Source organism: Oryzias latipes, chromosome 24, assembly GCF_053564925.1.
Source record: "Oryzias latipes strain Hd-rR chromosome 24, Olatipes_Hd-rR_3.1".
In the NCBI taxonomy this organism is placed as follows: Eukaryota; Metazoa; Chordata; class Actinopteri; order Beloniformes; family Adrianichthyidae; genus Oryzias; species Oryzias latipes.
The window spans coordinates 19449509-19475410 of record NC_136260.1 but is presented as its reverse complement, the minus strand read 5'-3'; positions in this window follow the sequence as shown (position 1 = coordinate 19475410).

Below are 25902 nucleotides of genomic sequence, written 5' to 3'. Positions count from 1 at the left end.
GTCTCTACGTTCAACTCCTTTTTTTTCTTCTCTGGTGTTTTCCTCTTTTGTCTTCTTTAGTCTTTCCTGAATCTTTTCCCTGTCTTTCCTTCCCTCCCCCTTTTGAAGTTATTCTGAACGCAGGATAAAAGAAAATGAGAGGCATGTCTTGAGCTGAAAAAAGTGAAGCATGCTTGTCTCCACATGAATTCCTACACACCTTGTAATTGCTGTCAGCGAGCCCACCGACAACTCACTTAATTGCCTTTCATCCAGTTTTCGGTGAGATGGGGAATGCGGAAGAAAGACAAGAGTTGTGGGGAGGAAGCAAGAAACAGAGAATAAAAGGGGCAAGAACAGGGGAGGGAGAACCAAGCTAAAAAGATGTGGTTGCTAAGCATTACAACAACAAGAACAGGGCTGCTGAAACAGTGAATATTATATCACAAAAGTGGAGATTTGTATAGCATAGGGAATGATTATTGGTTTCATTCCACACTCAAGAGAATCCCATGATGGGCCCACAATTAGTGCTCCGCTCATTAATATCAGGGTTGTGACTGGATTAACGGCACTGAGGTAACGATTCTTGGTGGAAGGATTGCACAGGAACTGCCATTGTTAGCATAGATTCTCTGAGCGGTGTAATTGGTACGTTGTCATCAGTATTTCCCTGAGCCGAGGAGCTTCACAGCCTTATCTTTTTCTGTCTTTGAACTGATGCCACCGTATCGAAGTAGAACTACAAAATAAAAGCATATGTTGTCTTGCTGAGAAAAATTATCTTTCGTTTAACAGACTTCATTGCTGTGTTCATACCCAACCCGATTGGGTCATCCAGTTTCAATGTATAAGAGGTCCTGTGGCGCGCTTTGAGTGTTGGGCATGCCGTGGCGATCAGGCAGTAATGTCTTTCTGGCATGATTTCAGCATCGCAACACATCTTTAAATATTTAAATACACCCAAATCTCTCTGCTAGTGTATGTGATGAAGATTTTGGCAAAGTGTTGACTGATCCAGAGTACATCCTTAGAAACAGATGAAGAGTCCAGTACTGCTAAACAAAGACACGCATCTGAGAGTCAAGTAGCTGTATGCTCCTAAATTGGAGCCATCAGCTATTGTACATTTTTTATACTAAAATGTTTTGTTTCCTTTTTTGGTTTCTAGCCTTGGTTTGGTCACGACAGAGCTTCAATCTCTACATCTAACAATGACCTAACCAGACGTGAATCTTGGGTGTACTGATGCACCCAGACTTAATTTTAATAAACTCATAAAGGCAGTCATAAAATCAGCCAATTATCTTAAACATATTTCAAGGATAAAAAGGTCTGATGTCTAAGTAGAACCTGGACAATCAAATTCATGCAGTCATATTTAGTTGGCTTGACTACTGTTACTATCAACGGTTTTTCTTACAGTATGACTAAAAAAAAAAAAAAAAACAATCAGGAAAATGCAGCTTATTTAGAACTCTGCAGCTTGGATTTTGACAAGGACCAAAAAATGGACCACGTCAGTCCAGTTCTGAGGTCTTTACACTGTCTGCAAGAGGATAGACTTTACAGACTCATTCTGAGAGAAAATCATGTTTTTGGTGTTTTTAACGGTTTTTAATGGTGTTAAAATTCAATTTCGATTTCTTCATTCAAATTGTTGTTAATCAGGAGCAGATGGGAAAAATAATGTTTGAAAAAGTTTATAGTTAGGATGTTGGCCACAAGCTCCCTGATCTGCCTCCACTTGTAGACAAACAGATCCACGTACGTCTTTGTTTTCCTCATCCGACCTGGCATCCGACTCAACACTGTGGGACTGGTTTGCTCCAATGTTGCCCACCAAGAGAGAGTGTAAACACATAGATGATGGGAAGTGTGGATGAGCTGAAACACAGGTTTATTGGCTGAAATGATTATTAAAAGACCACTGGGGCCACTGCGCCAAAACAGTTGATTCCAAAGTCCAGAAAGTCTTAGAGCAGCAATGTTTATTTAAATCCAGGTTAAAGACCCACCTGTTCTTAAATGTTTCTTTTAAATGTTTATGTAAGGCACTCTGAATTGATTTTGTACATGTAATGTGCTGTACAAATAACTGCCTGATAGAGCTTCATTCTGGACTTTTCATGAACACGACAAGCGCTGACAAGAAGCTTCTTTTCCCCCAAAGGAGGGCTCTTCTTCCTTCAGTCCTAAATTTATTGTTTACATTTTTATTTGAAAATTACAAAAGTACGGTAAATTGATGTGTTGATTCTGATTTAGCTTCCTGTTTGATACTTTAAACATGTTGTTGTGTTATGTCCAGTTTTAGTAACGAGGAGAAGAGTGGAGGTCAAGCTGGGTTGCCTCCTTGGTACGGCTGGCTATCGTTAAGATTTAACGGTACTACTACTATTATTGATACTGCTTATTGATCCGGTATTTTAACGATACTCTTATCCATACTTTTTGAGGACGGAAAATAAATAAATAACAAATTAAGAACATAAAGTGTTTTATTTCCTCATTATGAAACAACATTGTTTTTTTAACAAAATACTTTACTTTATACATTATAATGTTCCAATACAAACCTGGAATGCACGTGGATGTGTTAGACCAGGGGTCTGCAACCTGAACCTCTCAAAGAGCCATTTGGATCAGTTTCCCCCTCAGAGGAAAGCACAGGGAGCCGCAACACTAGGAGTGTCAGAAAAAATGTTTTTACCAATATATCGCGAAAGTTCATTTGGCAATACTTGTGTTGATTCAAAATGCGGTCACGATATTTTTATTTAATTGTTTAATCTAATTATTTTTATTCTTTATGAGCGTGATGTTTCCATTGATCTTTTGTCTATTTTCCACAGCCTTGAATAGACTTTTCTGTCTGTCAAACACCCAGAGATAAGATGAATGAGATGATGGAAACCAATTCACCTTGATGCAGACTCCTTTCTGTTTTTTCTTTTTCTTCAAATCCAGTAAACCCAATAAATTGTAATAATTTTATGGGTGACAACTATTTTTTATTAGTATGCAGCTGTTAGTTTGTCTGGAATCATAAGTGGTGAGTCTAAGCCCCGCCCCCCGCTCTACCTGTTCGTTGTTTTCCCCCGCGTGCAACCCCCCCCCCCCCCCCCCCCTCCAGCGTGTTCTACACAGACAGCCCAACATACGGTCATCGTAGCAGCAAGGTGACAGGATAATAAGGCGTTCACAGCTGTAGACACGCCTCCTCCGCATGCTCACGCTGCTCTCTTCCTCCTGCCTGCTCGCTTTACCTGACGGTGTTAAAGGCAACACAACAATCTTAGAACATGATAGTTATTTTACAAAAACACTTTTGGTCCGTTTAGCTCTTTCTGCCATCGTATATCTTTGGTGGCGTTCATGTGTGCGCTTCCTTGTCTTGTGTGTGCGCGCCACGTACTGTCTGAACAACAGCCCCGCCCCCCATGCACACAAATAGCCAGACAGACCTCTCCTCTACAGCGAGAATGGCGAAATTAATATCATTAATAATTAATGGAAAAATCTAGCCACAGGGGTTGCAAGCCAGTTGCCTCTGTGCCGGTCCCAAGCCCGGATAAATAGAGAGGGTTGCGTCAGGAAGGGCATCCGGCGTAAAAATTGCCAAAATAACCATGCGAATCATCCACAACACTTTTGACATACCGGATCGGTCGAGGCCCGGGTTAACAACGACCGCCACCGATGCTGTTAACCTACAGGGTGTCGGTGGAAATTTGACTACTGTTGGTCGAAGAAAGAGGGGAGGCAGAAGGGTCCGTGGCCAGAGAGAGAAGGGAAAAGGCAGGAACATAGGTTTGAGAATAGGGACTCTTAACGTTGGCACAATGACAGGGAAAGGCAGAGAGCTGGCAGACATGATGGAGAGAAGGAAGGTAGATGTACTGTGTGTGCAGGAGACAAGGTGGAAGGGCAGCAAGGCACGTAGTATTGGAGGAGGATACAAACTGTTCTATCATGGTGTTGATAGGAAGAGAAACGGGGTAGGTGTGATTCTGAAGGGGGAGTTTGTAAACAGTGTTCTAGAGGTGAAAAGAGTCTCAGACAGGATGATGAGTCTAAAGTTAGAAATTGAAGGGGTGATGGTGAATGTAGTCAGTGGGTATGCGCCACAGGTTGGCTGTGAGTTAGAAGTGAAGGAGAGATTCTGGAGTGAGTTGGATGAGGTCATAGAGGGTATCCCCAGAGGAGAGAGAGTTGTTATTGGAGCAGACTTTAATGGGCATGTTGGTGAGGGCAACAGAGGTGATGAGGAGGTGATGGGCAGGTTTGGTGTGAAGGAAAGGAATCTGGAGGGACAGATGGTGGTGGACTTTGCGAAGAGGATGGAAATGGCTGTAGTCAACACTTACTTCCAGAAGAGAGAGGAACATAGAGTGACATACAGAAGTGGAGGTAGGAGTACTCAGGTGGACTACATCCTATGTAGACGAGGTCATTTGAGAGAGGTTAATGACTGCAAAGTGGTGGTAGGAGAGAGTGTAGCCAAACAGCACCGCATGGTGGTGTGTAAGATGACTCTGGAGGTCAGGAAGAAGAAGAGAGGGAAAACAGAAAAGAAGACCAAGTGGTGGAAGCTACAGAATGAAGAAACTTGTGAGGAATTTAGGCAGAAGTTGAGGCAGGTCCTGGGTGGTCAGGATGAGCTTCCAGAGGACTGGGAAACTACAGCAGAGATTATCAGGGAAACAGGTAGGAAGGTGCTAGGTGTGTCATCTGGAAAGAGGAAAGACGGTAAAGAGACTTGGTGGTGGAATGAGGAAGTACAGGAATGCGTCCAGAGGAAGAGGTTGGCTAAAAGGAAGTGGGATGTAGAAAGGACTGAGGAAGGTAGACAGGAGTACAAGGAAGCGCAGCGTAGAGTGAAGAGAGAGGTGGCAAAGGCCAAACAGAAAGCTTACGATGAGCTATATGACAGGTTAGACACAAAGGAAGGAGAGAAGGACTTGTACAGGCTAGCCAGACAGAGAGACAGAGATGGGAAGGACGTGCAACAGATAAGGGTGATTAAGGACAGAGACGGAAAGGTGCTAACAACCCAGGAGAGTGTACAGAAAAGATGGAAGGAGTATTTTGAGGAGCTGATGAACGAGGAAAATGACAGGGAAAGAAGGGAGGAAGATGTGGTTGTTGTGGAGCAGGAAGTAGCAGAGATTGGAAAGGATGAGGTTAGGAAGGCTCTGAAAAGGATGAAGAGCGGAAAGGCCGTTGGTCCTGATGACGTACCTGTGGAGGTATGGAAGTGCTTAGGAGAGACAGCAGTGGAATTTCTAACGAGTTTTTTCAATAGGATTCTAGAGAGTGAGAAGATGCCTGAGGAATGGAGGAGAAGCGTTCTGGTTCCGATCTTTAAGAACAAGGGTGACACGCAGAACTGCAGCAACTATAGAGGAATAAAGTTGATGAGCCACACAATGAAGCTGTGGGAAAGAGTAGTGGAAGCCAGGCTTAGGAAAGAGGTGGAGATTTGTGAGCAGCAGTATGGTTTCATGCCCCGTAAGAGCACCACTGATGCCATTTTTGCTTTGAGAATGTTGATGGAAAAGTACAGAGAAGGTCAGAAGGAGCTGCATTGTGTGTTCGTAGATTTAGAGAAGGCGTATGACAGGGTGCCGAGGGAGGAGCTGTGGTACTGTATGAGGTCGTCTGGAGTGGCAGAGAAGTATGTCAGAGTAGTTCAGGACATGTATGAGAGAAGTATGACGGTGGTGAGATGTGCTGTAGGTCAGACAGATGAGTTCAAGGTGGAGGTGGGACTACACCAAGGATCAGCTTTGAGTCCTTTTTTGTTTGCTATGCTGATGGACAGGCTGACAGACGAGGTAAGACAGGAATCTCCCTGGACAATGATGTTTGCGGATGACATCGTAATTTGCAGTGAGAGTAGAGAGCAGGTGGAGGAACAGCTAGAGAGGTGGAGGTTTGCTCTGGAAAGAAGAGGCATGAAGGTCAGTCGTAGTAAGACAGAATACATGTGTCTGAACGAGAGGGATCAAGGTAGAAGCGTTAGGTTACAGGGGGCTGAGGTGAAGAAGGTGCAGGAGTTTAAGTACTTGGGGTCAACAGTTCAGTGTGATGGGGAGTGTGGAAAAGAGGTGAAGAGGCGAGTGCAGGCAGGTTGGAGCGGGTGGAGGAAAGTGTCAGGAGTGTTGTGTGACAGAAGAGTGTCAGCAAGACTCAAAGGAAAGGTGTACAAGACAGTGGTGAGACCAGCTCTGCTCTATGGGTTAGAGACGGTAGCAGTGAGACAGAGACAAGAGGCTGAGATGGAGGTAGCGGAGATGAAGATGTTGAGGTTCTCCTTAGGAGTGACCAGGTTAGACAGGATAAGGAACGAGTACATCAGAGGGACGGCTCATGTTGCCTGTGTTAGCGACAAAGTCAGAGAAGCCAGACTGAGATGGTTTGGACATGTTCAGAGGAGGGATAGTGGATATATTGGTAGAAGGATGTTGGAGATGGAGCTGCCTGGCAGGAGGGCAAGAGGACGGCCAAAGAGGAGATACATGGATGTCTTGACAGAGGACATGAAGTTGGCTAATGTTAGGGTAGAAGATGTTCACGATAGAGTGAGGTGGAAAAGGATGATTCGCTGTGGCGACCCCTGATGGGAAAAGCCGAAAGAGAAAGAATAATTAATGGAAAATTGACCGACTTGGTTAAATATTGCAGATAACGTTTTTTATCTTGTGGGACACAAAAAAAGCGACTTCTCCAGAACCGATAGCAGAACCGTTGAGGTCAGATCTTACCGATACTGCGGCCCTGAAGAATGTCGCCCCGGGGCTCATTCAATACCGGGGTTCGGTACCCATCCCTACTCCTTGGTGACCTTCACTTCAACAAATGTTGCCCTTTTGTTCTCACTTGAGGTTACATTTCTAAAAGCAACTGTTTCTGTGTAGATAAAAGTAGTATATGTTTAAAAAAGAGTGGCCACACTATAAAGAAGTGTTTGAAGTAGCGCTGTGCTCACTCAGTTTCCATACATATTTGAGTGCGCTCGTGTTTGTTCATCTAAGGAATGCAGGAAAGAATGCAGATCAGGAATTCAGCACCACGGCCTTGGGGAAAAAATATGAAAAATTAATGCACATACTAAATTCACAACAAACAAACGCTCTGCCTGACAGTAAACATGAAAAAAAAAAAAAATAACTAAGTGATGCTTCATCATGAGCATCAGGGTCAGGTAAGGAGAAGAAGTAATCAGCTATAGCCTTAAATAAAAATACATTTAGTTCTTGAAGATGAATGGGCAAATTCCTGTCATCCACAGAAACACTATGCCCTCTGGCTGTTGGCCACATCTTTGATGAATATTTATAAAAAGTTCTCTGCCTTTTTGGGGATGGGGGGGGGGGTTGTTTATTCCATGGTGACACCGAAACAGGACATAGATATATCCAATGGCAAAAGGATGTGAAGTTGATTTGATGTGTGGCTATTGATATTTGTGAAATCATCCCTCTGGGAGGGGGTCAAAAGAATGAAAAAGGGACGGCTGATAGATGAGTCAGCCGGAGATTCAGCACCCAGAGGTTAAAGATGGCGTGTAAGCATGGCGGTGATGACTTCAACATTGCTTTGGCTTTCACCGTGTTCTGTCTACCACGTCTAATATCCCAGTTTGATTTACTGACGTGGACTGCAGCAGCAGTTCTTCTTCCAAGTTGAAAGGTAGAGAGAAAATGAGGGCTGCCTGTCGAAGCACAGCTAAAGGGTTGGATCCTGGCATTATTTGCAAATGAGGTGGTCCTCACCAGTCTTTTGTCCATTCTTTGACTCAGAAGTGGAATGTGAAATCATTCAACGATTGTCTGCTGGCTTTGAGTCACTGGGGTTGCAGTCTCAGCAGGTATCTTCCTCCCCGTTCAACACTTCCTACTTTTGTAGCTGCACACAGGGCCTTTCAATTTATTTCAAAATACCATATTAATCCCAGAGGAGAACATTTGTAAAGTAGTGATTATTACTGCTATGCTGTGGGGCCACTTCCTGGTTGGACACATCGTTTTTACAGAAGACATTAATGTAAAACTTTAGCAAGACGTCAAAATCTCCTTAACCCTAACAACGAGGTTTTAGCTCCGGTGTTTACATTCTTTCGACTGCTGTAAATCTTTAACATTTATGCAACGCAGCAAACTTCCAGCGGATCCCGAAGCATAGAGAAGCAGCTTGCCCTGACAAACAACACTTTACGTTAGTAAAGCTGATATAAGGAGCGGCTTTTCTCTGGGTTAGAATCAGCTGATTCACGTTGATTGTGTAAACTAGGCATGTCCAAAGTCCAGCCCATGGGCGAAATGCAGCCTGCGTTAGATTTTTCACCAGCCTGCAGACTCCTTTCATAAAATCGATATTATCCAACCCTACAGCATTTTCTAAAAATTGTATGTATGATTTCTTGACTGTGGTTGGCTATTCTGCGTTTGTAAATTTGTGGCAGCACTTCCTTTGACATCATTTCTAAACTGTCAAAGTGTTAAGTTAACATTGAAGGCTATCGGTGCCAGGACCAGTTGAAATTGGCAAATGTTGATCAGTGAAATTTAGAAAAACACTTTGTCTGCCTAATATACCATGAGTTTGTGACCTATTAGGCAGAAAATGGTTTTTCAGACAAGACACAATAACTATGACACACTAACTGGGAGTGAACAGTGTGAATATATAAAGAAAGGAGAAGTATGTCATTGCAATAAAAAGATTATTAAATAGTTCACTTGCATTTCATGTTATTAAAATGGTTCAACTCTGTCAGGTCGAACAGTGTGTAAAAGAGCGTGTATTATTAAGGTGTGAGTGGCAACTGCTCTGGTGTTAAAGGTTAACCTCTGGATGACAGCATTTGGCTACTCCAAGCTCCTCCCATTTGCATTGAGTCATGTACACTACCATTATATCAAACCAAATGAAAGTTTTAGGGCTTAAAATGTTTACAAGATCAAATCAAACAAGCGTGGTTTGAGAATACTCAACAAATGAGTCCACTTTCTCCAAAGTCTCTTAAACAGGCTTGGATAATTATGCAAGATCTACTTTTTTTTAATCAAAAATAAATCTGAGTCTACCGTTTTAGTGGCAAAAAAGAAAAAAAAAGATTTCCTTTGGTTTGTTTAGTTAAAGCCTTAAAATTTCTGGTTAATGCATCAAAGACAATGGTGCTATAAAATGGAGAATCACAAATTTCCATTTTTCAAATAAGAAATTGACTTATTCTTGCAAGTAACAAACAAATTTACTTATTTTATTTTATGAAGATTTTTATGAAGTGTATTTAATTTAAAACAGCACATTGTTGCTAAAAATCCCAGTTCTTATGTGTGCTTGTACTATGGCAGGGAAACAGGACGGATGTAACTCCAGAGGCTGGATGCAGATGTGACCTGCTGCAGCACTGGGACTGAAGATCCTACTTCCAAAAATCCTCCAGAGACAAAAAAAGCTTGAATGGTTGGAAGGCAAAAATAACACAAAACATCCCAATTTCAGTAGCAATACTGCAAAAAAAAAAAAAAAACTGGAAACGTAACAGACACAGCTGCCAACTCTCCTTTAAGTCCCAGAGCTGCACAACTTTTTTTGTATTATTTTTTCTTTAGAGGGCAAAAAAAGATGGAACAATGGAAATGGCAGGGTGTTTGTTCACAGATGTAGGATCTGCGGTTATGTTGAGTCAAAAGTCAAGTTTCCAGCTCTTCCAAATCAAGGAGATCGGGATGTTCTCTTAAACAGAACCCATGCAGGAATCCTTTTTCTCAGCTGTCCTACAATTAGTTTGGGACATAGGGAGGGAGCTGACCTTCATTTTTTTAAGTGAACATTTCTTTAGCACTGAACCAAGAACTCATTCAAACCCTTTCAATATCTGCAAATCTAAAATATTCTTTTTTCTTTACATACAAATCTATTTTGTTGATGCATAAACATTTTACAAATGAAAAACTTCATTTTATTGAATACTCATCCTCTAAAAAATGTCTACAGACATTTTCAAGCTATAACTAAATTCATTTAGGACCTTTCTAATGTAAAAAAAAATAGATTCTCCCTTAACCTTTCCTTCAAACATTAAGGTAAAGCAGAAGCTACAAAACAGTTGGATGGCATCTTCAACCTCTTACAGGCGAGTTGGTATTTTTTATTTATTTTTTGTCAGACATTAAACCGATCCATTGCCTAAAAAAGATTGAGGATCTCAAATTTAGTCTATTTACATTTCAAATTAAACTAAAGGCTTTTAAGTAAAGAAAATATTTAAATATTTTCATCTTCTTCTATTTATTTATTGGTTTCAAAGTGTCTTTTTTTCTGCCTTTTCTAAATTGCTGTTATTCTTTTTCTTTTTCGTCAAAACAGCTCATTCAAACCTATCTATCTTGAATCACTATATCTTAATTAATACATTATAACAGGTCTTCTGTATGTTATAACTGTTTGACATTAAGGCTAAACACGTACTTTTTCATTTGTACCTTTATTGGATCCTTTAAATGTCTGTAGTTTGGGGTTGGAATGAAAACGCTGCTCCAAATGAAGGTTGATATTAATATGCAGACAATAAAGAATTGCTAAAAATCCCTGAGGGTCAGTTCTTGTTTAAAAAGAGCATGCCAGCTTTTCTGACAACCAAAGACAACCCAACACTTAAATTTCTTATGCGTAGTATTTCTAACAGTATGACCCTGTAGAACAACCAGAATTCCTAATTTAAAAATCTCATGCAGATTAATTATAAAATTGTCAGATTATTTATGAGAACATGCTGTGAACCTTTAGTTTTTAAAGCTGTCACTCTGTTTGAAAAACGTTTTTGTGTTTTATATTTAATGTTTGATCCACGACTGAATGGAGCTGTGAGGAATAATAGCATAAAAGGGATCAATATCTAAATGACTGAATGACATTACTTCAACAGATCAATGAAGCCATTAGTGTTAACTAAAGGATGAAAGGTTCCCAGTAAAACTCTAGTAACCAGCACCTTAATGTGGAACATTTGTCATGATTTCATATTTTCTGTTGTGGTTAGAAGCACTAAAGATGTCAGGGCCGCACACTGAGTGGCAGGCAGCAAAGATGTATGGTTTCATCCCCGATGCAGGTCTGAAGTCAGGTTGACATTTACACACCACTGACTTTTTTAAATTTGATAACCATGGGCCTATTTGACTGGAGAGGGTACCGGCCGAGAAAATGAAGAAACCGTCTCTTATATTTATGAGCTCTCGCTCCTGCATTTCTGATGCTTTGGGGAAGGCCGGCACCTAAGTGAAACTGTTCAATGAATTATCCAGACCTGAGATGAACACATATTTATATTTTCTCTCATCATTGTCTCCAGAAAAAAAGCTGCATGTGTGGGAGTGTGCTTCTGAGTGGACATGAGAAATGTCAGGGGTTTTGTTTGTGTAAAAGTACAATGTTCTACACAATCTCACCTTTCCTCCAGCTTCACTTGGAAAGTCCCATGTTGCAATTTGCCTCCTTAGGAAGTTTAATCCTTCATTTATTGTAAATTTTACCTCACATTTGATATTGTTTTGTCTTTTTTTCCATCAAAAGCACAGCCTTTCTAAAAGCAACATAGCTTCCTAATTGCAGCAACAGTAAAAAAATTCTAAAATATTTTTTTGGATACAGAATAGGGATAAACGAAATACTACTTGATAAAAACATGGAAATTCATGTTAATTGTGTTTTGGCACAGTCATAAATGTTAGTAGAAGCAACTCAACAAACAGAGCAGAGGCCCTGTTGTGATGGACAGATTTTAGGGAGACTCTAGGGAGTTTTGGAGTTTTGGACATACAAGATAGATGTTTGTATAAACACCCATTGTGTTTGAAGCTAAATGAGTCCATAATAAGTTTACGTGTCGCTGTGTAGGAACAAAGAAAATTGTTTGTCGCCCCGACGAGATCTTAAATCCATCTGACAGTTCTCCTTGATGACCAAATCGTTGACTTTCCCGGTTTTGTCCTGCAAGTGTGGCTCTTCACTATGATAAGACAGGTTTTACAAGCTGGACATGATGTGGCATCACCGTCCCACTAAACTCTCATGAACTTCTTTAATACCACCTACTTTCCCACAAACTCTTAGAACAGACGTGTCTTCTTCCTGGTTGTAGATTTTCCCTGCATCCATCTGGCCGTGGATGGCAGCTTCCTGCATCGCTACACTTCTGATGAGCGAAAACATTCATTGAAGCACTGGGGTCTTCTGGGTAATCGAGCTCTTTTTTATTGTGTTACTTTATTGGCGTATTATCAAAAAACTACAAAATGGCTCCGTCTTTACTCTTTATGTTGATTTTTCTATAGGTTGATTCCTGCTTCCGTCTGCTCTCGACAGTGGATAGCTCACATGGTGTAAATGTTGTAGACTTGTATAGATTTTTCTACCCTCTTTTGAAGGCCTAAAGTGCTTTACAGTCACAGTCCCATTCACCCATGCACATTCACACACTGGTGGCGGCTCCGCTGCCGACCACTGGCCCCAACCTTCCAGGTGGGGTTCGATGTCTTGCCCACTTCGACACATGGGCGTGCAAGGCGGGAATTAAACCTGCAATCTTACGATCAGGGGTCGACTGCCCTACCGCTGCACCACAGCCGTATCCCATGGGAATTTCACAGGGAATCCTGTGACCTGTAGGATTACTGGAAAAATGTCGGCCTCTATTACACAGCAGAACCATCTTATCCTGAAGACCTTATGACAATGAGAAAAAGAGAAAAAGATAGTTCAACAGGCAACTTTTCACATGACAGCTTTTCACATAAATTTTTCTGGTTGGATATGTATATTTTTCGTCCAATGGCAATTTGATACTTAAATCATTAAATTTGTGTTTTTTTTCTTTTTTGTTTTACCCAAAGGGGAAAAAAGTACTTGTTTATTGTCAAAAGGGAATGAAAAAAAAACACTGATTTATTTATTTGATGTAGTTGCAAGTTCAAACGTTTCTTAAGATTAAATTTTTTTTCCAAATAGAAAAGATAAAAATAAATAAAAGTCTTTATATCTTACAAAAAAAAAAAAAAGAATCTTTAAACCACATGACTCTGCTGGAGTGATTTTCAAAGTAAGAGTGTATAAAGATCATCTGTTCAAACAAAATGTGTAATTATCTTTACTTTAAAAAGTCTGAGTGCACAGAATCTGTTAAATCTGACTGCAGTTACCTTATAGACCTGTTGAAATTTTAAGACCTATATAAAAACAATCGTCTGACCTTAGAGGACAGTGCAGAAATCTTGGAAAAAAGTAAAAAATTGATTTAAAAAAAACACAAGCTGCACATTGAGGTGTTAATAAATACATATTTGCCTGCTTGACTGAAAGCTAAAATCAAAAAAGTTTCTTTTTCTACCAGCGGGGATGGAGGTCGTGGAGGAGGAACATCTCACAGTTTCACAGTAAAACCCCAAAACAAGATTGAACCAAAACTCTTAAATTTTGGATGGAAATTGATTTTTGTAGCAACACAATGACCTCCAAAACAAATCCAGTCAAGCAGAAAATCACTGAAACAGACAAGCATTCACTTTGTGGATTTATCCTAAAATGTTTGCATTTCAGCACTTTCCGAAATTTGGGATGGAAGAAGAAAAACGACTACAGAAAATGTGAAAAGGCCAAATATTCTACTGGAATATGCCTACAAGCTTTTTTTAAAAACCTCAAAGAGTTATGGTGAATAAACTGCTGTGAACTCGGTGCTCACAAACATGAACGCACAAAGGAAAACAGGCAGGGGACATCTGGAGCAGCGTATGCTAACAGAACAAATGGCTGCATTAGCGGTTTGCAGACCCACTTACCTCAAATGAGTTCCAACTGCATATAGGCCTCATAAAAAGTAATACATGGACTCTGTGATTCCTTCAGAAATACTTTTTGCTAGACTGAATGTTTTATGAGTCAATTATATTCCAGGAAGAATAACTTAGGAATAGAGGAGAGCTTAGAGTAGCATTGCCTTTTTACCAGCTGCTCAAGAGTCAATGTCGTGTTGAAAATGATTTTAGAAGCATTGGATTTTACAACTGTCACCTATGTGGTGGGATGCCAGGATAAGTTGGGAGATGTGAGATGGGTTGTTGGACCTTCAATTCGAGAGAGCCATCTCGGCTGAGCGACCGGCTGGGTAGCTGTGGAAAATAAACAGCAGGACTGAAGAATCAATTCAATGTGCCTGTCAGAGGACTGTCAAACTCCCCTCCATGATGGACAGTCTGGATGTTCACAGTCTATTTGCCGCCAGGCTGCAGAGCGGTGAGTAAGTGAACCGTGCCAGGCCCAGCACAGACAATATGAAGAGGGAGTGCAGGGCAATATTTGCTGTTGCCATGCTAGATCAGCATAAACGTCAAGGCCACTCCGCCGTGGTCGGAGGAGTCCTCTGGAGGAGCTCCAAGCCCCCGGAGGTGGATGCATTTGTGGTGTGAGGAGTATCAATACAAGCAAGTGCTCGCAGTGTGATACATGTTTGTCTGAGGAGTAGGAAGCATTAAGTGTTGACATAAGTCAAGCTTGAAATTTTAATTACCCTGATCGATTTCCTTATGGTCGGATCTGTATCTCACAGACTATATCCTTGAACCAACAGCTGGGAGGAACTAAAAAAAACATTTATATTCAGGATTTTGGGGGGAAAATGCAGAAAAGCCGAGCAGAACTCAGAATTAACAACCAGGTGATTATTTTTCGACAAATAATTTAACAGTGCCCTCTTTTTCACAGTGGAAAACAGTGATAGGTGAAAGAGCATCATCTTTTATTTGTGTTTTCTAACATTTTGCCTTCAGCTTGGCTCAGGTTAATGAATTTTGTTCTGCTTTTCTTGATGATGTATATTAAATGCAACCTAACAGCAATATTTGAATAAATTCACTAATTGTTTGCAATTTTTTCTTCAAAAAAAAAAAAAACATTTCTTTTCTATTGAAAGTTATTTGTTCACCAAAAATATTTCTTTACTTTCTTTCTTTTACTTTTTGTTGTTTACCACAGCCGTCCTAGACTGCAAGGACAATATATTTTTCATAATTCTTCTTTCTCTCTTCGTGTTTGAGCAAACCTTTTTGCCTCCACCACATACTTAAAAACTGACCGATTTTGCTTGCACCTAGTACCCAGTGAAAATTAGTCTTGGACATAATGAATGGCACCCTGTCAAAAAATTGATGAGAGAAACCGTCAAAAAGATATAGGTCAAAATCTCCTATGGGGCTTAAAGAAAAAAAGGGAAAATTTACTAACGAAACTAAAACAACGTGTCAGGAATATCCAAAGGAAGTTTTAAAATTATTATGGGATGGCCATTGCTTGGCAATCATGTGGTGGCTGAGTGTGAAATTTGGCGTCTTTCACATTTATGTACAATATTGGGGGGGGGAACCTTTTTTTTCCTCGTGAAATTTCATACACGTCACCAGGTAAAGTCTACAACCACAACCGAGGTCTTGTTGACCTTTGACCTCTTTAACTTAACAAAGATACCTTCAGTATCCTTTACTAATTTAAACTCCTCTTAGGGATTTCTATCGATCATCTCTCAACTCCTTGAGCATCATTTAGCTACTTGGGGGGAAAAGATTTTGGTAGATTTTAAACAGTGTTGACCCGTAAAAGTGGCGTTCCCCTGTTGCTCACATATTTTTTAGCAGAATATTGTGAAAATGTAACACATGAATCAATAGGTCAAGTTAAACAGAACATTATGTCTTACAAAATAAATATATTAGGAATGTGGTTAGCAAAAAACCCCAATTGCCCCTTTAATTTGTATTATTTTATCACTTTGTCATCAAATAAATTCTTGACGAACTATCCTTTTGTTGCATCTTGGCGTCCACTTTGACACTGCCCTCTAACAATGGCTACCTTTACATGCATGCCACAACACAGTGACACGCGGCCTCAGTGACTGCACCCTCACTGCTTGCACTGTCTGATTCTCCTCCACACATTCAACCTGTAACTCTCACACAGACAGAGCTGTTAAAGCCGCCTTGACCTGCATACCTTTGCTGTTTCCTTTGCAAAGCCCTTTGCAGCACACCTTCATACTTGTCTGACACAATCAGTGTCATGTCATGCATCACTAATGCCTGCTGGTCTGTCCTCTGGGGGGGTCTTTGATGTTGTTTTACCCTCCTCAGGCTTTCCCAGAATGCTTATAAAAGGAATGAGGGATTTCTTAGAATCTGTCAAGTATGAATTCAATCAATACTTTGTGATTAATTTAGCCTAATGAAACAAAATTTGACCCTCCTTGTTTTCATGTGATTTTTTTCCCACAACCCCATACAGCAAAACCCACTGTTTGCTGTGTAATCACTCTGATCTTACTACTTCACGTTCTGCCTGAGGTCAAACTGCACCATCTGACAATCTGCCACGCAGCTTCCCAAAGTCGTTTCAGTCCTTTTTGTCAAATCAGATCTGATCTCTCATAATCCATGTCTCAAAGCACGCTAAAGCCGTGCTCCAAACTCCTGGGCACATTTTGCACAACAGTCTTATCAGTTCAGGAAAAATTACATAAAAGTCATGTAGGCGAGGGAACGTTGAATGCAATGGTTTGAACTATTGTGCCATTCTTTTGCTTCACCTCACCCCCTAAGAAACTCACAAACTGAATTAACAACTGTATAAGCAAATTGACAATCCTCCATTTATTGATAGAATTAGACTTGATTTAGTGGTTTGTTCCAAAAAAAATAACTTTAAGCCATGTGAAAAATAAACTACATGTATTTATTTGTTTCCTTTTAATCGTGTAAACAGGTGGAAGTGCCTTTTTCCAAAGCAGAAAATGGAATCCAACACCTTTTAATTTTGTCATTTTGGGTTTTTGTTTGTGCTCCATTTCTCTGGTCTGGTCGCTCAGATTGCTTTGTGGTGACTGAATGCTTCAGCACACGACAGTAAATCCTCCCGTGTCTGATGGTTATTGATCAGATATTACCATTCCGCCTTAAGCCCAGAAGATAACAGTTCTTGCCTTCGCTCCATTGCAATTACTATTCACAGTTGCTCATGTGCCAAAGGTAATATAACAGAGTATTATGCAGGATGGAGTCCCAGTTCCTGGTTTTGTTTAAAAAAAACAACAAATGTTTTTCCTTTGTTTACCTGATAGTGTGACTCTCTTTCCCTTATCTTCCAATCGTCCTCTCATTTTCTCTTTTCCATTCCAACCTGTCACTCGTCTACCTGTTCTCTGGGAATTAAACATTTTCCCAGCGTGTGCTAGGAAAGCGTTCAAGCATGTTGTCTGTTTTTGCTGATCCTGTTTATATATGGAGATGAGTTTGAGCCTAAGAATTAAGAGCTTCCCCTTCAGTGGAAGATCTAAACTTAGCTGACCAGGCATTCAATTAAAGCAGTTTTGATGCCGGCTGCAAAACCCTGAGCGGGTTGCACTGTTGAGCCGAGCAATTTAGCAGACAAGCAAACGTAGAGAGGGAAAAAAAAAGGGGGAGACCTCGGTGGAGTTGAAAACTATCTGCAGAAATACGGATCAATACGGGAGAGAAAAAGTTTGCATCCGATCCAGCAAAGGCAGCAGTCTTGATTAGGAAAACAACAATTCCGTTTGTTTTTTTTTGTTCACTCCCACAAGTTCTAAAGCTGTATTGAAGCTGAGCCGCAGATGCAATTTAGGAACCAAAAATTAGGGCTAGACTATTTCTAGCTGTAGGAGAAAGACGTCAACAGGCACAACTCACAATCTAAACTGGGATACATCATTTTTATTTGCTCAGTATATCTCCACGCTGCAGTTTATTGAGCACCTTCACACCTCCCCCCCATGTCATACTTTTACAAGCAGCCTTTAGCTAAAAATATGAGCATAATCTAATTTCAGGTGAAACCAGATGTGTGTTTTTAACAGCAGGGTTTTTGTATTTACGTTAAGTGCTTTTCGTGAGTCTATCTGAGAAGCAGGGTGCTTGAAAGTGAGCGGAGCTTTGCATGTCATTGTGCACGTATGCGTGTGTGTAACCCAGTAAAGATAGACTAAGAGAGAGGAAGGATTGTTTATTTAGGATTTTCTGTGTGAATGCGGCTTTGAGTTTGTGGGGGTGAGGAAGCGTGCCTCTGTGACTGCTTATGTGTGTGTGCTGCAGATAGGGAGAGGTGCTTTCGGGATTTTGTTTGGGATTGTCATAGTGGATGTCAGAGCGTACGTGCATTTGTGACAGAAACGGGGATTACTGTGAATGTGTGCGACAGAAACTATCAGTGTGTGTTTGAGTCAAAAAGAAAGAAAGGTATCATCCCTGCGCATCCCTGTTTGACACTTGCAGGTGTCTTTGGAGAAACACAAACATATTTTTGGAAGATGGGAGTGTGATAGTTCACGTTTGCGTTGGGAGGGCAGAAACTGTGTTTGTGTGGGTGCATGTGATGCAGTATCCAAATACTGCTTGTCCCTGACTTGGAGGGCTGCCCGGGAGCCTTGGCTAACCCTCTCTTCAGGTGATTTAGGAATCTATTGATTTCAAAGTCTTGCTTTTGTTTTTCCACTTCCTCATAAATAGCAGACCAAACTCACTGTTTGTTTTGTTGTCTCTCATCTGCAGGCTATTTGCTCTGACATTTTCTGCACCAGTCTTGTTACGTGGCGCAGGAAACTCTTTTGTTTAGCTCCTCTGCAGACAGTTTCACACAGAACCAGGGATGCTGTTGATAAAAATGTTGACACAAATCGGATACACTGTATGCAAATCGTTTGATCTCATTATCACTGCGTTTGTGAAGTTTGCACAGACATAGAAACAATTACAGGGATTGCTAAAAATGGCTATTTTTGCTGTTTTTTTGTGCATTTTTTAATATATTTTAGTATTTTTTTTTACAGTGGCCAAGACCACAATTGCAGCAAAAAAAAAAGTAATTCTGCAAATAAAAAGAAACGTTGCTGGAAACAAAAAAAATAAAATGCAGCAAATAACAAAGCCAACTTCACCTTCATCCAAACAAACGATTGTTACCAACACTTTAGATTATTTTCCATGTGATTATTAATGATAAAAACAACAATCACAGTAATAAGATGCTGGAAGTATTTAGCCGTCAGTTGTTTCCACTCAGATGTGTTTTAATCCAGGCTTTCTTTTAGTACCTGTTGTGTCTGTCTGGGGTAGACACTGCTCTGGAATGAGACCATGTGGGGGTTCATGTAACTGTGTTTTGTTGCACATTGGAGTAAGGCAACAGAACTCGATTCTTCTCTCATCAGTTGTCTTTCTGCACACTAGGTTTCTTCGTGTTAGCTGAAACTAACAATAAACCTGCATCCTCAGGTTTACCATCAAAACTTGGGCTGTGTGGCCTAACCTGATAACAAAATGAAAAGTACACGTAGTGACATTGAAGACTAACATCTTCACTCACTCTCCAATTCAAACTCCTCTTCTTTATTTTTCTTTCTTCTCACAGTGGTGCATGGGCAAAAACAATCAGCGATAATCCACTTCTGTTGTCATGTTTTTTATTTACAACATTTTCTTTTATTTGCAGCGGCATTTCTTTTTATTTGAAGAGTTTCTTTTTTTGTTTGCAGTTACTTTTTTTTTGCTGCAATGGCGGTTCTCGGGCAACATAATTTCTCATTAAAATACACACAAATCCTTGTTATACCAACTTTAATTAAAAAAAATCAACTTATTCCATTGAACCTGTTATCTGCCCGTTTTTACACTTTTGTCCACATCCAAAAATCCCTTCTTTGCTCCTCGTTTTTGAGTCTTTACTTACTGACCATTTAGCATTGTACATTTTTATTGCTTATCCAAACTATTTTGTTTTTTATTTTGGGTTTCAGTCACATGACAATTTTCAAACCAAATATTGCAAACATAACATGCCTCCATAATCCAACACTTTAGTCTGCAACAATAACCATTAGTCTGTTGTAAACTGAAGTCCAAAAAAGTACTTTCCAAGTCATCTCCAGGTCTTCCTGAGTCCCTGCTATTTGTCCAGTTTTTCAGGTTTCTTTCTCCTGATGTTGACATCACTTGGTGTTTTCAGCTGTCATTTGTACTTTATCCATCACTACCGTGTCTGGTTGGTTCGCTATCACCATCCTGTCAGTCTGTATCTGGAAATCCCACCGCATCTTTGGTCTCTCATTTGTTCATTGCTTAGAGGCAGTTCCCACTTTGACCTTTGAGGTTTCCAGTTCATGTTCTACCCCCATGTTCCTGCACACTATCCCAGCATTTTGGTTGTGGTGCTCCATGTATGATTTTCCTGCCACCATCTCACACCCTGCAGCTATTGGCTAAATTATCTCAGGCATCTCTTTGCACAGCGTACACCCTGGGTCATGTCTGGTGTGATAGATCTGAGCCTCTTTTGCTCTGGTGCTCAGGACCTGCTCCTGTGCAGCCAGATTTCTGTGGGTCAGCCTTGCCTTGTTGCCTGTTCCTGGTTATTATTTACCCATGGTCCAAGGTACTTATACCTGTCCTCAATGTCTGCTATTGTTCCTTCAGGTAGTGAAACTCCTTCTCTGTGGACAATCTTGTCTCTTTCTGTCACGATCCAACAGAATTTCGCAAGCCTGAAGGACATCTCAACGTCAGTGCTGTAGATTCTGGTGGTTTGGATCATGGAGTCAATGTCCCGCTTGTTTTTAGCACATAGCTTGATGTCATTCATGTAGAGGAGGTGACTGATAGTGACACCATTCCTGAGTTGGTATCCATAGCCAGTCTTGCTGATTGTTTGGCTAAGGGGGTTCAGAACAACTCGTTGGTATATATCATATTTAATGGACATTTGTGCAAGTGGCTTACCATACCTTACCTTACCTTTCAAGGGTGGTTTTCCACAGCGTCATCGAGTTTTCTATGAAAACCCAGCTGATGTTGTACAGCTCCAAGCATTCAACTGTGACACTGAGTCTCATAGGCTTTCTTGTAATCAATCTATGCAGGTTGGTGTGTTGTGACCTGCAGTCTTGGGCAATTGCCCCGTCAACCACGAGTCTGTTTTTGGCTCTTCTGGCATGTCTACCAATGCCCTTTCACACTTTAGTCATGTATTGATCCATGTGTTTAGTTATTTTGGTTTTAATGCTGCCTGATATGAGCTTCAATGTTGTGGAGAGACGGATTATTGGATAGGACTACACCCTTTAAGGGACCCTTTGGATCAGGGTTGTGTGTCTGTGTGTATATGATGGCCCACTGCCTTCACTCTTAGCTTCATATTTCTTCTTCTAATCTGAGACCCACAGGAAACATTTACATTCATCAGTTATTGATGATGAGGAAGGAATGAAAATGGCGACAAAGAGATTAATGGGTCAAATGTTAATTGTGGTGAGTAACTGGAGCACCGTCCAGGCAGAGATTGTGCCTGCATTAGCTGATTGTTTCATTCATGCTACAGAATCATTGTGGTCCATTGATCAGCTCTTTAAGGTATCAGCTGACTGGCCAGGTCCAATAATATTTAAGTAGGACTCAAACACATTTCTTACTATGTTGCCTCTAGTAAGCTTGAAGCGAGACTGCTAGAGGTCAGTATGCCTTTCCCCACAAGTCCCTTTTGTTTTGCTCAAGCACTTTAAGAGTATTAATGTAATGATTCTTTTTACCTCTTCTTTTTCTGAGCAATGCATGGAAAAACACAATGAAAAGTTTTGATAGAGACCAACAATAATCTAACTCAGGGGAGTCCACACTTTTTGGCATGTGAGCCACTGTGAGACAACAATGTCTAAAAGATCAACCTATATATATATATATATATGTATATATATATAAAAAGTTTAATAAACATAGTACTATGAACTATTAGTACATAACATTGCTTATGTACTGTTAATTAAAAAACTACACAAAAACAGTACACAAATCTTTGTGAGAGTATACTTTTGTATTAACAGATTCAGCGTTTTATTACAAAATCAGAAAACAGTGACTTTCTCAGTTCATGCTCTTCTGTAAACCGTGCAATGGGGGGAGCATGGCATTTCTAGAGCAGGGCTGGCCCCATGGGCAGCGCTCCAGAAGCGCGTGCCACAAGAAAACACTGCTGGCTAAGTGGGCTCGAATCCATCGGGCAGGGACTTCCAAGCTGGCAGCAGGCACCGTGGCAGGACAGCTGGATCAGAAGGGGCAACTCCAGATCGAGGAGGCACACGGTCCGATCTGGGCCTCAACACTCCAGTGGGCCGGAGTGGTCTTCTGCCGGGGACTTACTTCACGTGCCGTGGGGCAAGTAGCGACTTTCCGATAACAGACAGAATTTGTGCTTAGTGTATTTTAATACGCATGTGTAGTGACGTATGTATCAAATGATGTTAGACTGGCCGTTCTGTATGTCAATCGAGTCACGTACTTCTCAGGGAGGATTTTGATTCGCTGACAGATATTTTAGAAATATATTCTTATTTTTTGGTTATTTATCTTTGCTGGGCTGCAATCTACCCTCATGTCCCTGAAGATCGACCGGTCGATCGTGATCGATGTGATGAGAATACCAATAATGATCTGCAAGAGGCAACCAAAATATTTATTTTTTGGGGCGGCTTTTTTTCTGCTACCCAAAATTTTAAAAAAGCAAAAAATAAAAGGATAAAAGGTTAAACAAAAGTCATATTAAACAATGAGAAAAACAAGCTGCTGATGAGGGAATATGGCAGCATAAAGCCTTAACAAACCCAAATGAAAATGCTGTCATTTTTCATTAATAAATAATTTTTCTTGATAACAATATTGGAACTAAGCTCATCGCACTGTCAGAGCAACAGCCCCAAAAGACCTCAGCATGAAACCAATGTCATGCAAAGCAGAAATGCAACCATAGCAACCATTTATCTGAGACTATTATCAAGCCTGACATAAGAATCCAAATTAGTTCCAAAGATTTCATTCTTTTCTCTTTGCATTTAGCTCATTCCCTATTGAGTTATCATGTCAATTCATCCCCCAAATGACATCCCAATTTGTTTCTTTTAAGATCTACAGTGAGGCGCTAGTGCAGAAACTTTAATGCAGATACTGTAAATATCTACAAAAGTGAGCTTAAGCTGTATTTTTTTCTAATGTATTCACCAAACAAAGGGAAATGACAAGCCTTTGTGTAGAGTTTAGACATAATGCCCGTTAATGATACAGAAATACATAGCTTAGAGGAGGCATATTCGGTCTTATTTGGCCAAAGTTTGTTTATATATATGCAGATTTATGAGCTCAAGTTTGCCCTTATGACACGTTCAAGCCTCAGTGGTAATTAGACTCCAAAATGAAAAAAAGCTGTTTTGAGATCTGCTGAATAAAACCCTTCAAGAATGTCCTAGATTTCAAGATACCAAACACAAAACCTGAGGCAACGGGCATGCATAACGGACATCACGGGCACTAATTATGGTTTCTCAAATGTTAGTTTGTTGTAATTACTTTGCACAGAGATTTGCTGACCACAACCTTGCCTTGGGACATGCCGCCAGCAGAATAGCAATAAAGAAAATAAAGAAAGCTGAGGCTGAGGCTCTCATTCAGAATGAGAATGACAGCGGAATGTGTTTGTATCAGTTTGTGAGGCCTAAATTAAAGTTAAGTAGGTGGAAGCCGTGCCTGGTTCTCTGAGGAAAGAGGAGAGACTGAAACTGCTTTGGTGTCAGAAGTGAAGGGTTTGGGTTTAAGTGGTTTAAAAAATGCTTGTTCAAACTGAAATGAAGAATTAAAGGAAGCAATCTGTGGCAACATGGAAACAAAAGTGACGTTTGTTAAAAAAGAGAATTCTCTGTGTATGAAGAGGGACAGCTAAAGTGAAGCAGAACACGAAGCGGAAAACCATTTAGATATACTGAGACTGTCAATAAATGTTTGTCTCAAGCTTAAAAAAACGACTTAAATTATAAATTGGAGCCGCAAGCGGTGTTGTATGGCCTGCAGACACTACCCACCACCACCATCAGTAGCGGTTTTAGGCACGGGCCATACGGGCGATCGCCCGGGGCGGAAAAATGACGGAGGGGCGGCGCCAGCGGCTCAGCTCTTGTAAAATACTTTATGCACCACTATTGGTTCACTTATATCACAGAGTTTGTAACAGCCTGAAACCTAGCGGCGCCCCCGCCCCGCAGCTGCGCTCCCTCCTGTCTTTGAGAAGTAGACGCAAATGTGTGTGAGAAGGAGAAGGGAGGGGGCGCGGGGTGAAGAAGGAGAAGGGAGGGGGCGCGGGGTGAAGGGTGCAGGCTGAGCGGCAAAACGCATGCGCAAACCTGGCTGGATCTTCTTCCAGGGGGGCAACGGTCGCGGGCCGCGGCTCAGTGCTTGATGAAAAAATAAAAATTGCGCCGCCATGTAGCGAATTGGCGCCCCTGGGTGCAGCTGCACGCGCTCCTGCTGGAAATGTTTGATGAACGGGGGGGGGGGGGGGGGGGGGCTGCAGGTATAAAAAAGGTATAAAAAAAATCATGCTTTTTTGGTTATTTTTGTGTGAAATGCCCAAATAAAAAATGGGAAAACAAAAAAAAAAATCTTCACTTAGATGACAGTTGGTTTAGTCGACAGACTTGATACCTATGGCAGGACATTTATGCTAAATGCAAAAACATCTGAAATATGGAGAAAAAAGGTCAAAGCTGGTGCCCAATTTAGAAAGAAAAGAGAAGAAGAGGAGAAAAGAGACAAAGAAAAGGGTATTATCGCATAGCTAGATGCTGGTTTTCTAAATTCGAATGCTACCTGCCCTACAACAACAACAACGTTGCAGAGGAAAAATCTCTTGTTTGGTCTATCATGACCAAAACTGAAGTAGGCCCAAATATTGCAAATAACGTCATTTTTAAGATATTTATTCTTAAATGTTTGCTCTGCCTTAACTTGTAACATTAGTTATGATTCGTGTGTCTGTCTGCTCTGCTGTAACACAAAGTTTTTGTTGTGTTTTATTGTTGTATATTAGTTCATAATGTTAAATAAGCTGTGATGGTAGCATACTGGTGCTGCTGATGCTGCTGCTGCTGCTGATGCTGCTGCTGATGCTGCTGCTGTTAACTTTTCAAAACTCCAGTTGATCAAGTCATACCTGAGATCACCAATGTCTCAGGAGCAACTCACTAACCTGCTGTTAGTATCAATCATTCAGGGGGGGAGCAGATTTCATATGATGACGTTATTGACAAGCTTGCATCAGGAAGGCCACAAAGGTTAGGTTTTAGTTAGTGTTTTCTGTTCTTAGTGCTGCAGTTACATTTATTCTAGTGTATTATTAGTGTGATTTGTAGTTTATAATATTTATTTCAGATTATTTGTGTTTATTAAATATTTCCTAACTGTATTTTCAGTTACAATAAATGGACAAAGTGACTCTATTGGGGGGGGGGGGGGGGGGCGCCAGAGGAGGGTCTCGCCCGGGGAGTAATTCAGGGTAGAACCGCCACTGACCACCATCGCTGCCACCCTTTGACCAACCCTAACTGGCTGAGTGACTGCAATGTGCCCTCACTTTGACCTCTGCCCCTGCAACCCTGGTCAGAACTGCATTCATGGAAAAATGTTTTTTTCAGAATTGCAGCTTTTCTGTATGTGTTTATCTCCATAGTAACCATGTACTTGTTAGCAGAATTGGGAAAAGTTCATTTTTGGATTCATTTGGCAACTAATATGTTCAATACTGTAAGTCCTATAATTTCATTAAACTTGAGCCAACGGTTCAAATATTTTCACAATATTCTGTAAAAAAAATATGCGAGAAATGGATAAATGCCACTATTTCAAGCTGGCCACGCTAACGTTGTTCCAAATTTACAAACTTTAAAACCCATAATTTTTCCCCAACTAGCTTATGTTGTTGATGATGCTTGATGAGCTATGAGGGGAATGATTGAAATCCATCCATTAAGTTTATAAG